This window comes from Chionomys nivalis, chromosome 8 (assembly GCF_950005125.1).
Source record: "Chionomys nivalis chromosome 8, mChiNiv1.1, whole genome shotgun sequence".
In the NCBI taxonomy this organism is placed as follows: domain Eukaryota; kingdom Metazoa; phylum Chordata; class Mammalia; order Rodentia; family Cricetidae; genus Chionomys; species Chionomys nivalis.
This window is the reverse complement of record NC_080093.1, coordinates 33,875,290-33,890,616: the sequence shown is the minus strand read 5'-3', so window position 1 is coordinate 33,890,616 and position 15,327 is coordinate 33,875,290. Positions and strand designations below refer to the sequence as shown.

Below are 15,327 nucleotides of genomic sequence, written 5' to 3'. Positions count from 1 at the left end.
AACATTTTCTGAGTATATCATACCCTTGACACAAGTCTACTTGCCTCTAAAACTTTAATCTTATACTAACGGTAATAAGGCTACCAAGGCTCAGAGAGGCTTAACGACTTCCCCAAAGTCATCCTCTTTTTAAGAGGAGATCCAGAATTACAGAGGTCTGAACCAGGCTTCTTACCTGCTAGGGATACACCTTCCCTAAGTCTGCGGCCAGTATTGATCATCAAAACATTGCTAGAAAGAATTCCCGTGGCGGCTGTGATAAACCAAGCCACATGGGTTAAGTTTGGAAGGCATTCCCAGGCAGGATACTCAGAAAGTATTCCAACCAGCAGTGCATTTGGACAGAGGTGCTGAGGGCATTGAATGTTGGGCTCGGCAGGACCCGAGTTTTTTTGGTTTATTCATGTGAATAACTTCGGGGGTCTTTCCACCCTGCCAAAACCGGGGGCACAGAGTTCCCTTCAGTTCTCCCAGCTTCTCACACCCAATTATTTACTTTCCATCTTATCAGCGTCTAAAAAGCTATAACTTGCACAGAGTTATTGAACATATTGTCTAGCCTGTTGCAGGCTAGAACGGAGGCTCTTGGTCTTATTCACGGCCCTGTCCCCAGGGCACAGAGGCACAATGGCCTAGTCCCCAGCAGGCATGCATTCCTCATCCTTATAAACACAGGCGGCAGTATCTATTCACAACACTCTCTAACCTCTACTGGAAGCTGCTAACTGCTGTTAAATATTTCACAGATTTGAATGGGGCCACTGACACAGTTCCTTAGTGAATTCAACAGCTCCATCGCTGTGAAGAAAGCTGTAATTATGGAGTAATAGACATGCCGTCGGCACATGGAAAGGGTTTGCTTGTTACAGTTTATCCAGGGTATTAGCTTACGAGTTCAAGGAAGTCGCCTGACTGACAGGTAGTCCACCCAGAGGCAGCAAGCCAAATTTTCTCAGTTCTTAGGTACAGTGATGGGAAGCTGCAAGACAGGAGGAGAAACCAATGAAGAAGGGATATGTGACATCAAGACGGGTATTAATCTTTTTATTCATTTTTGTCATATATATTTATTTGGTGAGGGGAGGAGAAACGCGTGCCAGGGCGTGCACGTGGAGGTCAGAGGACAACTTTCCTTCTACCATGTGAGTCCCGAGGGTTGATCTCGGGTCATTAGGGTTAACAACAAACACCTGTCATCACTGAGCCACCTTGCCTTGCCCACCCCATATTTGATCGTCGTTAACAGAAACGACTTTTGGAAAAAGGTTTCAAATGCCAAGTAATTGTATAATAGGTACTACGCAGAATGCTGTGTGATAAACTAATAGGGCAATCATGTATCACTAATCTTCATGTATTACATTTTACTGGGAACAGTTTGGGGGCCTTAACATATGGTGCATCATTTGAATAGCCTTTTCATAATGAGACTGAGGTTACCTAGGCTTCCCACAGCCATACAGCTACTTAAAGCTGCAGTGAGGGTCAAGCCTCTAGGTTAGGGATTTTCAGAAAGGAGTAATTAGTAATTTTTACCCACTAGGTGATACTGGCAATTCAGGAAGATATTTTTGGTTGTCACAATGGGGGAGAGGAACTAGGCATCTAGGGGGCAGGGATGCTACTCAATGTCCCACAAGCAGGGCACAACTTCCTAGTCAAGAATTACCAAATGTTACCAGTGCCATGGCTGAGAATGGCTGCTGGTGAGATAACACTGTTGAACGTTAGGGCTGCCTGAAATACAAATGTTAATTCATTCTCTCTCTCTCTCTCTCTCTCTCTCTCTCTCTCTCTCTCTCAGGTTCCAAGGGAGAATCTGGGCCTGGTTCCAGCTTCTCACTGCTGCCAGCCTCAGTCTTCCGTGGCTTAGGTTCACCCTTGGTCTCCATCTTCACATCACGACCTTCTCTACCTGTCTTTGGCGTCTCTCTGAGATGAACTGAGGGACCATCTAGATAATTCAGAACCGCGCTGCCTCTTGCAAACTCTGATGACACTCTCCTCTCAAATAAGCCAACAGGTTCTAGGCATCTACAGATCCCAGGAATTAGGGTCTCATTGGGGGAACAAAGGAGGTATCACTATTCCTGTTTTTACATGAGGCAACTTGAAGCCACTCAGAGAAGCTGGAGAGAACTCTTTAATCAGCCGGGCCCAGCCTCAGCACCGGGGCTATTGCAGGGCACCAATGAATACGTATGTGTTCCAAGCACTCTCTGGAAGACTTGTGTCAACACAGGCTCCCAGGATGTAAAAGCCTCTAGAATATTTTTGTTAATTCTCTTAACATCCTTTATGGAACATTTCTTTGTTTCCCGGGAGGTATGTATTATATAAACAATGACCTGCACTCCTTGCACAGAGCTGCCCACCTCCTTCCTGAGTTTTAAATATGCAACAAATTACAGCCTTAACTGTGCATGTTCCTTTAGCGCTGGTACTGTAGGATCAGCTCAGATCTCACTCTTGCTGTGAGAGGAGGTTATTGCCCACGGAGGGACCAATATAGTGGGTCTATGTGTGGGTGGGTGCCAGAGTTTTCAGCACCCCCCCAAATGTTTGCATGCTAAAAATACCGGTTATTCAGCCAGAACAGGAAATAAAGTACTGATATTACAAGGCGCATGAAGCTTGAAAACACGCTGAGTGAAAGAAGCCAGACACAGAAGGATCCATTAGAGGATTCCCAGCGGAAGAAATAGCCACAGTAGCAAAAAAACAGCTGAATAGCTGCCTAGGGCTCAAGGGGTTGTAGCTGGGGCATTCTGGGTTATATTCTGGAGTGGTAAAATGTCTTGGAGCTAGACAGAGGTGACGTGTGCCTCCAGTTTTCACCAAAAACCAGTCGATTTTATGTTCTGTGAACATCATTTGAATAAAAATAGTAATGGCCTATATGCAAAGTGAACTCCAGCTTAAACAATCCATTTCTTTGTCATGAGGCATTTAAAACATAGTTTCTTTCATACAGTAGAGGGGTTCCTCCTTAAGCTATTATGACTTCTTATTTTATACAGCTGGGACAGAATTTTTCAGCTCCTTTTCTACTCTTCAGATTTTGGTATGAAGTCTCAAAGATGTGTAAACAATACAGCTTTGCCATCTACTTTTAATTTTTGTAACTAAAGTACTTGCTGTTTTTTAAAAATATATATAATATAGTTATACTATATTATAATTTATACAAAAGCAACAGTAAGGATCATATTTTTGTCTCTCTCCTCAAATTGGCTCCTTACTTGCATTTTCTTATAAGAGAGCCCTGTTAGATAATAAAATGAAGTGCTGTGCTAACTCTGAAGCACATTTCAAGTACAAAGCATTATTTATATAAATAAAAGTGTTTACTGCAGAGCTAGCGTGCAACACACTGCTGCTGAGGTACCATGTGCACTTCAAAATGACACACCGACAGTAACTACCCTGAGGAATGGGCGGTCCATTACTTCACAGTCAATAGACAGCAACTAAGCAATATGTCTCAACAGCTGCGCTGGATGGGGTTTTATCCAGAAAAGGGCACGGCACAAGCAAGAACTAGAGCCGGGAGGTAACCTGATTGCCTCCTCTCAAGGGAGTCCATCTTGGCTGTGACCTTGAGGAATGTGGACCGTTCCAGTGGCTTTAGGAGGAGTAAAACTCACTAAAGGAAGACTCATGGTCAAGGATGGGGAAGTCTTCTGAGGAGGCACAGAAGGACTGAGGAGTAAGGCAAGAGCCATGCAGAGCTCAAGGGCACCTCCTGCCTTGAGAACCCAGCCTCTGCTTCTAGGTAGAAGGCACCGAGAACCCACGAATCCCCAAGCATGTGGGTTGGCCGCAAGAAGGAAGAATTCTGGAGGAGAGACCTGGCAATCACTGGAGTTTGCCATGAGTACATACAGTAATTCCTGGTCTGAACAGAGTCTCTTATTTTTTGCATCATGAAGGCAGCTTCTGGCTGGGAACCTGGACCATTGCCCCTCAGTATACTGTGGCACAGGGAGCTAGGCCAGAGTCTTGCTACGAGTTCAGAGGACAGCTGGGTAAGAAGGTTAGCAGGAAAGACAGGACAGAGAGAGAGAGAGAGAGAGAGAGAGAGAGAGAGAGAGAGAGAACGAACGAGTACTGTACTGAGTTCTGGGCCATACTTGCGAGTAACATTTTGTACTCTCAAACCCACCATCTCCTTGAAGTCATCTATAAAATGGGTGGTTGTGCTGCCCTGCTTATCTCCAACAAAGTGTGTATGAATATGTGTGTGTGTGTGTGTGTGTGCACATGTGTGTCTTTCTGCTGAGTAGAGATACAAGTGGTCTTAGTGAAGCACAGTGATCTTAGCAAAGAACTATGGGTGGAGATTCCTGCCCCCGCCCCCCACTCCCGCTTCTGGCCTTGCTAAGCTCCTCAACAGGATCATGGAGCAGACACAACACCATGATCTTGTTCATCATTTCTACCTACGACATGTGAAGGGCCAGAAGTGGCGGCCTGTTTGGATGTTCCTGGATACCCACAGCTACACTCGATTCAACTGCACACGGCTCAGCCACCCCAGACTTGTCAAGGGCCAGCTGCCTCCTGCAGTATGTGGAACACATGATGTATACTTTCTCCAGGTCATACTCTGACCTGTGTATGCGGGCTCACTAGGTTCTGAATGCCAACGGCCATCAAAACAGTAATGGAACCCATGCAAGAAGTTATTAGAGACCGAGATGGGACTTAACAAAGAGGGCGAAAAGAGTGATTAGCAACATCAGTGAGCTGGAAGCGAGAGGTCTCTAGACACAGTTGCAAGAGTGTTCCTGAAGAGCCTAGTAGAGCCCAGAGGGTTCTACAAGACCAAGAATCTTCTTTAGATGCCCACAACTTAAAGACAGCTGCCCTGAGACAAACCTGTGCTCAGTCCTACTCTTCCCCAGGCCATAAGCACAAGCTAGAAGCAACAGCTTCTGAGAAGCATCCAGACACAGCTTCAGGCCACCTTGGGAAGGGGACAGCTACAAACATAACGAATGTAGAGACGTTGACTCTTACACGATACAGAAAGTTTAAGGATCTTGCACATTAACTTGTGAAGACTGAGACCAGGCATGTGACTTGCTCTCAGCCAGAAATAGAAATGTTTTCCACGAAGTAAGTTTCAATGGGACAGTGGGACAGACAGCCCTGGCTGGCCTTCCATCCACCTATTCAAGTCACATAACCTTGCAAGATACGGCGGCATTATCTCATGGAATGTGCTTTCTAGAACCGAGGTCTGTCACACCCACCTAAATGCTAAGATCATCCTGTAACGTGCTCCATCTTTGACCACACCAGGCAGATCTGTCAATATCTGAAGAAACTAAACCTACTTCTTGCCCAGGTCACTGGGTCTCATTCCAAACCTTCTTCCCACTTCAGGGAGACAAATGAAGCTCAAGGGACAGCTGCCTCAGGAACCTACCACGAAGCTCAACCCTGTTCCTTCAGGAGGAGGCTCTGGCAATCTTCAATTTCCAAGCTTATGACTCTTCTCCTCAGATACCACCTTAACATGACAGATTCCTGAGTTGTCATCTGGGGCCTGGCTGAGAAGCCCAGAGTCTGTGTCTCTACTCAGCAGGAAACCCAGGAAATATCCATCACAGGCTAGGGGGCCTCTTAAAGTCCAGCCATTTATCCTGCATTTTGTCTTAGTTCATGTAAAGCCAATCTTCAAGTCCACGGGGCTATAAAGGACAAAACAGGCACTTTGTCAAGCAATGGCACAAGGCCCTGGTTTCCACATTAGCAAACCAGCACACACTGAGCAAGTCTCTCTGCCATCAGGAACATCACTTGCCAAATTGGTACATGAGGGGGATTTCTCCTCAAGTATCCATGCTACTACTAAGGGAACTCCGTTGAAATTGAGTAATTTTAAAAGGCCTTTTGGCATTTGAGCTATTCAAACATCACAAAGCAGCTTGAAGGCCAGGACCTTGTTTCCGATTATGGGATCTCTCGGCCTCACAGAGAAACTGATGTGGGAAAGGGTTCTGAGGGTCTCCCAGATGATGAGCGAATGAACATCCCAGCTCAGGTCTCAAGTAAAATTTAGGTGAATGCTGTAATGAAATCTATTTAAAAGACAGGCCTGCCATCTCCTCTTCTTAGAGAGAGTTCAGTATAATTACGTCTTGCAACTGTGCTCCGCAGTGTTACTCTGTAGAGAGCTCTTCCTGCCTTCATCTTTCCCCCAGCCCGTGGGATCATGCCTACCGCCCCTCATCACCACTGAGAAGCAGATCATCCCTCCCAGGATTTGACTAGATCAGAAGGAATCGATGTCTTGGATGTTGTGAAGGGAATGATACTGTTTGACAATGCATAGTTTTAAAGACTGACCGTTCACCTGTTTTGCGGAAGGACTGAAAGATAAAGCAGACAGAAAAAAACCTCCCTAGCACCAGGTTGGGAGGCACCAGGCACAAAGACAGGCCACAAGGTTGGGGGCCAGATGGGCTGTGTCTCGTCTCTGCGTGCCTCAGGCTCCTCATCTGCGGAGGAGAGATAATAAGGGATACCTCAAAGGACCACTGTGAGGCAGAAGACGAGTGTCTGCGTGGAGGTTCTTAAGACATACAGCATGTGAAACACAGTAAGGCTTAAACAGCCGTGACTTTTATCACTCACTGCTCCTTATACACATCAAGCCGTTTTATATACTCCTATCTGCATAGTCAGTGACTCTAGGCAGCTAGCCCCAGATCTCTCCATAGAGTTAGGAGATTAAAACTCAGCTGTGTGCGACACAGAAAGGATTGTCCCATAGAAACAATATTTCAAATCATAGAATTTTAGAATTAGAAGTGACCTTATCTAGTTATTTAGTAAATGGTCTCACTAAGTTACCCTCCCCTGTGATGTCAGAGGGCTGACCCAGCGAGGCCCGGTGTGCTTAGGGATACAGCTATAGATCTCTCTCCGGAATGGCACATGTACGGTACTGAACAGAGTGTACGTGAGCCAAGGATGTCTTGAAAAGAGCCTGCGATGTCTCCCAAATGGAAAACCTGGAAGACACCGAAGCCTCGACTGAGAATCCAGTTTGGATGAAACCTCCAAAGCGCTGCTCAGATAACAGGAAATACACACTGTTAAGGAAAACCAAAGTCACTTTCTGTGGCGAGGGAGGCAGCTCGGAGGTAAAGTGCTTGGCCAACCACATGCAAGGCGCAGGGTTTAACGCCTGACACTGTACAAGTGAACAACAACAAAAAGAAGTAATTACAAGCCAGGTGTGATGGGACCTTGATCACAGCACTTAAGAGGCTGAAACAGGAGGGTTGGGAGTTCAAGGCCAGCATGGCCTACGCAGAGACTTCCAGGCCTGCCTGGACTGTACAGTGAGACCTTAAAAGAAAATAAACAACAACAATAAAACAACATCAAGACCAAGTAAGCGGAGGCTGGTGAGATGGCTCAGTGGGGAAAGGTGCCCGAGTTCAATCCCTGGAAGCCCACAGTGGAAGGAGAAAACTGATTCCTGAAATGTCCCTGTCGGGCCCACTGAAACATAATTTTTTAAAAACTACAATATGGTTCAAAATTTAAAATTTATGTTTTTATTTATTCGTACACATAACTGTGGATTAAAAGGCTGTAAAGAAATATTTAAAATATGAACAATTATTTTTCTCTGTGCTATGGAGAGACAGAACTTATTAACTCCTTTGTAAATTTGTTATTTTCAAGTTTGGTTAAATGAGAAAGTAAAATGACATTTAGAAAGACTAAAGAGTAGCTGGGCTCAGTCGTGCACACCTTTAATCCCAGAACTCAGAAAACGGAAGCAGGAAGATCTCTGAGTCCAAGGGTAGCATGGTCTACAGAGGAAGTTCCAGGACAGCCAGGGTTACACAGAGAAACGCCCACTCCACAAACTAATTTAAAAAAAAAAAAAAAAAGTCAACAAATAACCACTTTGAAGCCAGCATTTACTCAGAAATGCTCTTATCTACCACTAACCCCTCCTACTTTATAAGCAAAACCCCTCTGTCCCATCAAATCCTACCTGAGCCTGAACTCTTACAACTCAGGGATAACTAGCCACAGGATGGCTTGCACTTAGATCATGTGACATTTACAGTCTTGGCTTCTCCCAGCTAATGAGTGTCATGAGGAAATACTCCTTAAGGAAGGAGGGGGCCTGCTCACCTACACTTCTCGCTAAGTAAATATTTGCCTTGAGTCATACCACAGTTTATGGCACACAAACAGCTCCCTTGCAGAAGGAGCCCTGGTGATCTCATCAGAGCTACTGACCTGGAACCCCAGTTCTAAGCCTTCTCTTCCTGCACTACAGCTGGCAGCCTGCTTCCAGAGACCTTCCTGATAAGCATGTATCAGAAGGTACCTTGGTCCTTACGCTGTGTATATCTGTGACCGCAGAGGCAGTGGGTCATTTCTGTCATCTGCTGCACCTGCCACAGTCAATTAACTTCCGGTCCATTTTCTGCCACTGCACGGGAGCCAATTAACAGTAACCAACCCCCAAATGTGTCTACTATTCGTCAGACCAAAAACTCTTTCCAAAACCAGGAGGAACACACCACCGAAGTGGCTTCCTGTTCTTTCTAGTCACTTGTCTTTGTTGGTTGAGGTTGGGAAACTGATCTAGGCATGACCAGCAAGGGCATAACAGCAAAGGCATGGCTGCAGGTGGTGATAAGAAAGAAATGCTTCTTTCAGATAAGCAGAGAGTTCACAGCTATAATGGGTAGTTTATTGCCCGCCCAAGGTACTAACCAGAAACCAACATAGGGGGAGAAAGCACACAGGACAGCTCATCACTCTCGGTTTAAGATGCAATGAACTCACATCAAGAAGATGAAGACAGCTCCAAGACTCAGAAGAACTTAGGGCAAAGCCTAGTGCATGCATAGACACAGTAGCAGGGAGCTGAGAATAATAAGCCTTGGAAGGATGGTCACGCTAGGGCTGGGTCTTCTTCCATAGATGCAAGTGCTCCTGACCACTGAGCTGTCACTCCTGTCCCAAGCACTATGAGATCCTGACATAATAAACAATGCAAAAAGAAATGACTAAATAGAAACAAACACGAAAAAAACCTTCCTCCAAAATACAAAGCCGAGACTGTGAAGATGTATAAGCATTATATTTTGTGTGTAAAAATCTAGACCCTATGTTGAGTGAGCAGTCAAAGAAGAAGACTAGATTAGGCAAGAGTAAGCTGAGGCTTGCAGACTGTTGTTGACTCCTGTACAGAGGACAGGATGAAAATGCAAAGCGGGGAGAGAAAACACGAAGTTGAGAGATTCACAGACAAGACTGGGAACTCTGTTGCTTGACACCCTTGGATCAGGCACATCGCAGTTCCTTGAACCTGGTGACCCATGTTTATCTTCTCAGCCTGTACTCTTGTCCAGTGCACATCGTGCTCTTACTTAGGGAGAAAGAAACACTCCTTAGAAAGGCTTTCGATGGGCCATTTCAGAAACCGTGAGAATCCGCATACACCGAATGTTGGGATATTTTCAGTCAACTCTTTGAGAAGCCTGTGCCGGTCGTGGGTGAGAACTGACCTCCTCATAGGACCTCCTTTTCACCCTAACACCGCCCTCAAAACTACACTAAACACTTGTCTCAATTAGCTCTAATATCTGTTTGAAACAAAGGGAAGAAAAAAAACCCAGAAATTCGAAATTAAGGGCTCACAGTGGTTACAAGTAAGTTAAGGCATGGTCCTGAATGAGATAATGAGAGAAAAACCAAGAATTGAAGGCTGGGTTAGATGAGATAGCACAAAGCAGGTAGATGAGTGAGGAACTGAAGGCCAGTCCCACCTGGGGGCAGGAGAGACTCACCCAGAAATCCCCAAAGGGTACGCTTGCATTCTGAACATAAGAACATTCAGGTCTTCCTCAGATCAGAGAGAGTTAACTTTTTAACCCCTCACCTTAGATGTATAGGGAACCTCATACAGAAGGGTCAAAATAAAGGTGAAAATAAGGATAGTTTGTTTAGATGTTCAAGGACCCATTCATTGGGTCTAGAAATTTCCCAAAATTACTGCAGAGCACAAGTCTGAACTTGGGCAGTCACGAAGAACCCAAGCATGAGAATTGAGCCCAGTGAGAATAGAGTTGAGCCATGGACTGCACCCTACCCCTTGCCACCTCCAACTTTTAGATTAAAAAAGAAAAAAACCCTCAGACTCAAGAGGCCAAAGGCCTACAGAAGACAATGAGTTCACGGCAGTGCCGAGGGTAAGGTTCTACTTCTTCCCTCCTTGCCCAGTGGTCTTACATCACGTGTTTACATCAACCAGGTGCTGACAGGCTCAGTCTTCTCCCCTCAGAACAGGTCTTCTGGAAGCTCCCTGCTCTCCAAGGTCTGTTCTGTGCTCAGTGGCAGTCCCTGATGTTGCTTGTAGCATACCACAATCTGATCATGTGTGCCCCAGAGACAGGCACTCACTCCAATTAGTGGAATAATCTTTCCCTATCTACTGAATCCCTTTTAATAGTGCCTTTCCCTTTCAACTATCATTTCTTGGATGAGAAGTAAAACCAATGTGCTTAATTCTGTATAGATCATTTGCTAATGCCAGCCTTACCAACTTAAGCAATGGTCTACCTCTTTCTCCGCTGTTCTGGGTCCAGATACAACCAACAAGAAAATAAACTGCCCTCGAAAATACAATTGACACCACACACACACACACACACACAGCTTTGAGCGTGTGAAAAAAACCGGAAAGGAAAGGACAAGTCACAAGTTTACTGATAATACAGCCATATATTTAGAGAGCAAAGAGATAAGATGCTTATGGCCTTTGGTCTAGGAAACCTACACCTGTGCATTTATCTTAACGGACACATTCAGAAAGAGAAAGTCAATGTTTAGAAATATTGCAGGGATAACAAAGTCATGCCAGCCCCAAACTCGATGCTTCCCACAGGAGCAGAACAACGGAGTACAAAGCAGGACCTGAGCCAGGTTGAATGATGGTCTCTGTGAGATATGCTAATCTGAATCCCATAGCGTACCTGTCAAGGATACCCTCTAAGGTGAGCAGCGCTCTGCAGTTGTGACTAAACTAAAGCCCTGGATGATGGAGGTAGGGTCACTGCGATCACAAGGGTCTGTAGAAAAGGTAGGGTGGAGAGCAAGATGCAGAAAAAGGCCCTGATCATGGCAGCAAAGACCAGAAAGGGCAGGGGAGGGAGCTGTGAACAGACAGGAAGTATCTGTGAGCCAGGAAACCAAAAGCTAGCTGAGCAAGGGAAACACAGTCCTGGGGAGTGGGGCTCCAAGAGAAGTACTGTTAAGCCAGTACCTCAGTTTTAGGGCATATCACCTCCAGAGCTAGAAGGTAATGAACCCCTGTCCTTTAAAGATACAGAATTCATAGTTCATAGCAATGAGAGGAAACACAAACAAGCTACCATGCAGCTACTTAACCACTACAGAATCATCGGAGGACAGCAAACAATATCCCAAAGGCAGGTGGTGTGCGTACAATTATTCATATGTGACATGGGGTAAAAATTAAAGTAGAATAGCAGCTCATCCTAATAGGTGGAAAGCTCTCTGAAGTAGTCACCCTGATTCTGTTCTCCTGTCTCTGCACCACAGTGGCCAGCGCAGTCCTTCTGAGTGTGAAGTCAATTACCTTATTTCTCTGCTCAGACGTTTTCGTGTCTCTTCTGCATATGAAACAAGAGCCCAGGCCCGAGAGCAGCGTCCTAGGTACCATAGCCAAAATGGCTCTGAGCTCTGGGGACAGCCATTCACACATTCTTTCTGGGAGCGGTATCCCCAGCGCAAGCGCATGTGTTTGTCCTTACTTGCTACTGACGACCGGTGCTGAGAACCAGTTGTCACTTCAGGCCCCCTCACCCATGGAGACTTTTCATTCACTACCTTCTAAACAACAATCCAGTTGCCCCACTCCAGAACCCGCTGTGCCTGCTATCTTTTCTCCACAGCATGTATTACCACCTGACATTTTTTAAAGCCACCTCTTTGAGACCCATCTTCCTGAATTAGATGCATTCTCTGCGAGAACACAGACTTCAGCAAGCCTGTCCACAGAAGCGCTCTGAGGGCTTGAATGAGTCCACACAGAGGGTGTTAAATCGAAGCCTCTTCAGTGAGTGAACTGAGAGCAGAACTCACTACAGAGAGATAAAAGCAACTTTCATTTCAATACAGCTGGGGTGTGGACGAGCCATAGCATTTCGCATAGACGGGACATGTAAGGCTTTTAACAAGCCAGAAGTCAGTAACTTCCGATGGTGATATTTTTAGAAGTCTTACTCTAACTATAGAGCCATTCTCCATTTTCTGTGCATGACTTTTTAAAATCCCAATTAATCACACGGTGTCCTCTAAAACCACAGGAGCTGTTTTAGTGCGCTCTCGCTCTCTCTTCCTCTTTCTGTCTCTTTATCTCCCTCCCTTCCTCTCCTGAAGTCTCATCATATTTATGTAATCAGAGTCTCAAACACTCATCTCTTCTGCATCCCAGATCCTCGAAACACTCGAAGACCAGCTTCATATCCACCGGTGCTTTGCACATCCACTCTGGCTACACATCCTGTGACCCGAGTTTCTTCTTTATCCTCTCAAATTCTAAAGGATCAAGATAAAGAATGCAACAAAATGAGGTAAGAGCTCCAGAGACAAGAGCAAACAGATGAACGCCTTAACACGGAGAGGACACTAAGGGACACAGGAGCAACTGAAGGAGGAAGAAAAGGGGGACCCAGGGCTGAGATATTTTGAGCTACAGAATAAAGTGATATTCAATTGCAACTCAAAATGAAAAACAAAACAAAACATACACAAGTGAGCACTAAGGATACATGTGGCTGAATGAAATGGAGTACGTGCAGAAATCATCTATGCTGGAGTATTTATTCCACATAATTTTATAGATACCTCTACTCTAACATAGAGGTGCATCAATTCCCAGTCTCTTCCTGTGGGCTGAACATAGTGACATCTGGCTAGCCATTCCAGAATAAGAACAGCAGGAAGTAAAAAAGAAAATGTACAGTTAGGACACCTGGTGAGCAGCTAGAGAGTCTAGAGTAGCATCAGGAGGTGACTTACTCTTTGCTGATATGATGAGTGAGCACAGCATTTTACCTTCCAAGGACACATAATTCTAGCCTAATGGTAAACACATCAGATAAATTTCCACTAAGGGACCTTCTACAAAACATTTGACAGTAATTCTCAGAATTGTTGAAGACAGAAAAACCAGGGAAAAATCAACTCAAATAAGGGAAAAGACTGAACTATGAGGAGGGCAAGAGGACATGTAAGAGAAATACAGGCTGCAAGGGAACATGTGATAGAAATTCAGGCTGCAAGGGAACATGTGACAGGACCTCAGAGGAAAGGACACTGGGAGAACAGTAAGCTGGAGTCAACTGTAGACATAAGTTAAAAATCGTTATCAGTTCAGAAATTGAAACAAATGTACCATTTCAATGTAAGACAATGATAAAGAAAACTGGAAGTGAGATACCAAGAATTTTCCCTATTGCTATTTATGACAGTATTTTGTTATATTGTGGATCTGTAGTGTCCCCAAAGGTCCATGTGTTGGAGGACTGGTCACTAGTCTATGGCACTATTGGGAAGTAATGTAATCTTAAGTAGCTGGTGCCAAGTGGATGGAAATTACATCATTGAGGTTGTGCTCTTGAAACACACTGGAGCCTTGGCCCTTTTCCCTTATCTCTTTTTATTCCTGGATGCTGTAAACACTACTACCATGGTACACCATCCCACCACAGGCCGAAAGCAACAGGCCACCTGCCTGCGGGCTGACACTTCTATAACTGAGTAAAATGAGGCTTAAAGTTGATTTTTTTTCTCAGTTTATTTTGTCGTATCAACCTAAAGCTAACACATTCTCTAAATCTAAAAGTGTTCTAAAACAAAATTTGCTAAAACAAAACAAAACAAAAACAAGAACTCATGACCTCTGTCTTCAAAGGCTTCTTGAGCTTTAATTCATAAGGCAATTTTTCCTAAGTGGGCAGTATAAGATCTAATGAATCAAGTTCTTCTGGCACATTCTAAGTGACCCACAAGCAGCCACACATATGGAGGAATGGCCCTATTGCTCATGCAGCAGAAGCAGACACGGTCACTTCCTATTGCCTTTTCCAGTTTCTCAGTTTGTAGCAATGAGGTATCTGCCTTTGTCACCATCTGTCTGGTTGGCAGGAGATTCCCACAACAGTCAAGCAGATAGGCTGCCCACTCCTTTAACCTCACCAAATGTTCTGCAGAGTGGCCTTGCCATCAGACAGGCCTTATAGAAGGCATATTCTTCCTTCTTTTCCCGTCATGTTTCTCTGGACACGTTTATCCCTGTGAATCTTGAACCAATTTGAAGCCACAGGAACAAGTATCAGTTACCACAACAATGAAGACCAAGAGTATAGGAAAAGGAGGAGGCTCATCGATCATCTACATATGCAGTCCGTCTTTGAAGGCCACCCGCATTAACTAAACAGACACCCCACACTTACCTGTGATCCTTTGCTTTTGTCCTTTCCTCAGATCTAGGTCTTCCTTATTACACTTCCTTCTACATTTTTCTAATTCTGTGTGGCACCCACCTACAAGTGGCCTTGCCATGCATGACCTTGCCCTCAGTGACACCAGTTTAGACTCGTCTTACTTTATATTCCTGAAACTGCTCTATCTCCTAAGTAGATCTTCCCAACCACACTGTGAGCTCCTTACTACAAGTGACCTCGTCTGCTTCTCTTCGTGCACTTTGTGCTTTGATCAATCAAGGAGTCCAATAAACATCAACAAATATTTGAACTTGCCCCTGAAAGTTTATTGCACAGAAATTAAATGAAGACATGACCATCCTGTTTTGCAGCTGAAAGCCTTGAGGAATTGGCTTAAGCAGTTCCGTGATTTTTCTGGGGTCGTATGGGAGTTGCAGAGCCAGAATTTGAACCACATTTCAAGCTCCTATTTAGCACTATGCACCTTCCAGCCTCCTTACTAATCCTAGCATCCTGGTTAGGGGTTCTGTTGCTGTGATGACACACCATGACAACAAGCAAGATGGGGAGGAAAGGGTTCATTTGGCTTATGCTTCTACACCACTGTTCATCATCGAAGGCAATGAGGACCAAAATTCAAGCAGGGCAGGAACCTGGAGGCAGGAGATGATGCGGAGGCCATGAAGGGGTGCTGCTTACTGGCTTGCTCCCCAAGGCTTGCTCAGCTTGCTTTCTTATAGAACTCAGGACAACTGGCCCAGGGGTGATCCCTCCCACAATGGGCTAGGCCCTCCCACATCAATGG

General features: G+C 45.0%; 1 protein-coding gene across 3 annotated transcripts in view; it reads right to left on the bottom strand.

Moving 5' to 3' along the window:
* Pip5k1b (phosphatidylinositol-4-phosphate 5-kinase type 1 beta) overlaps positions 1-15,327 on the bottom strand; it is a 265,393-nt gene that overhangs the window by 224,638 nt on the left and 25,428 nt on the right. Inside the window, exon 2 of one of the 3 annotated variants that reach the window (XM_057777561.1) lies at positions 892-979. The exons of the other annotated variants lie outside the window; for them this stretch is intronic. The gene's annotated coding sequence lies outside the window, so the exon portion shown is untranslated. The remainder of the gene's footprint in view (positions 1-891; positions 980-15,327) is intronic. 3 annotated transcript variants of the gene reach the window in all.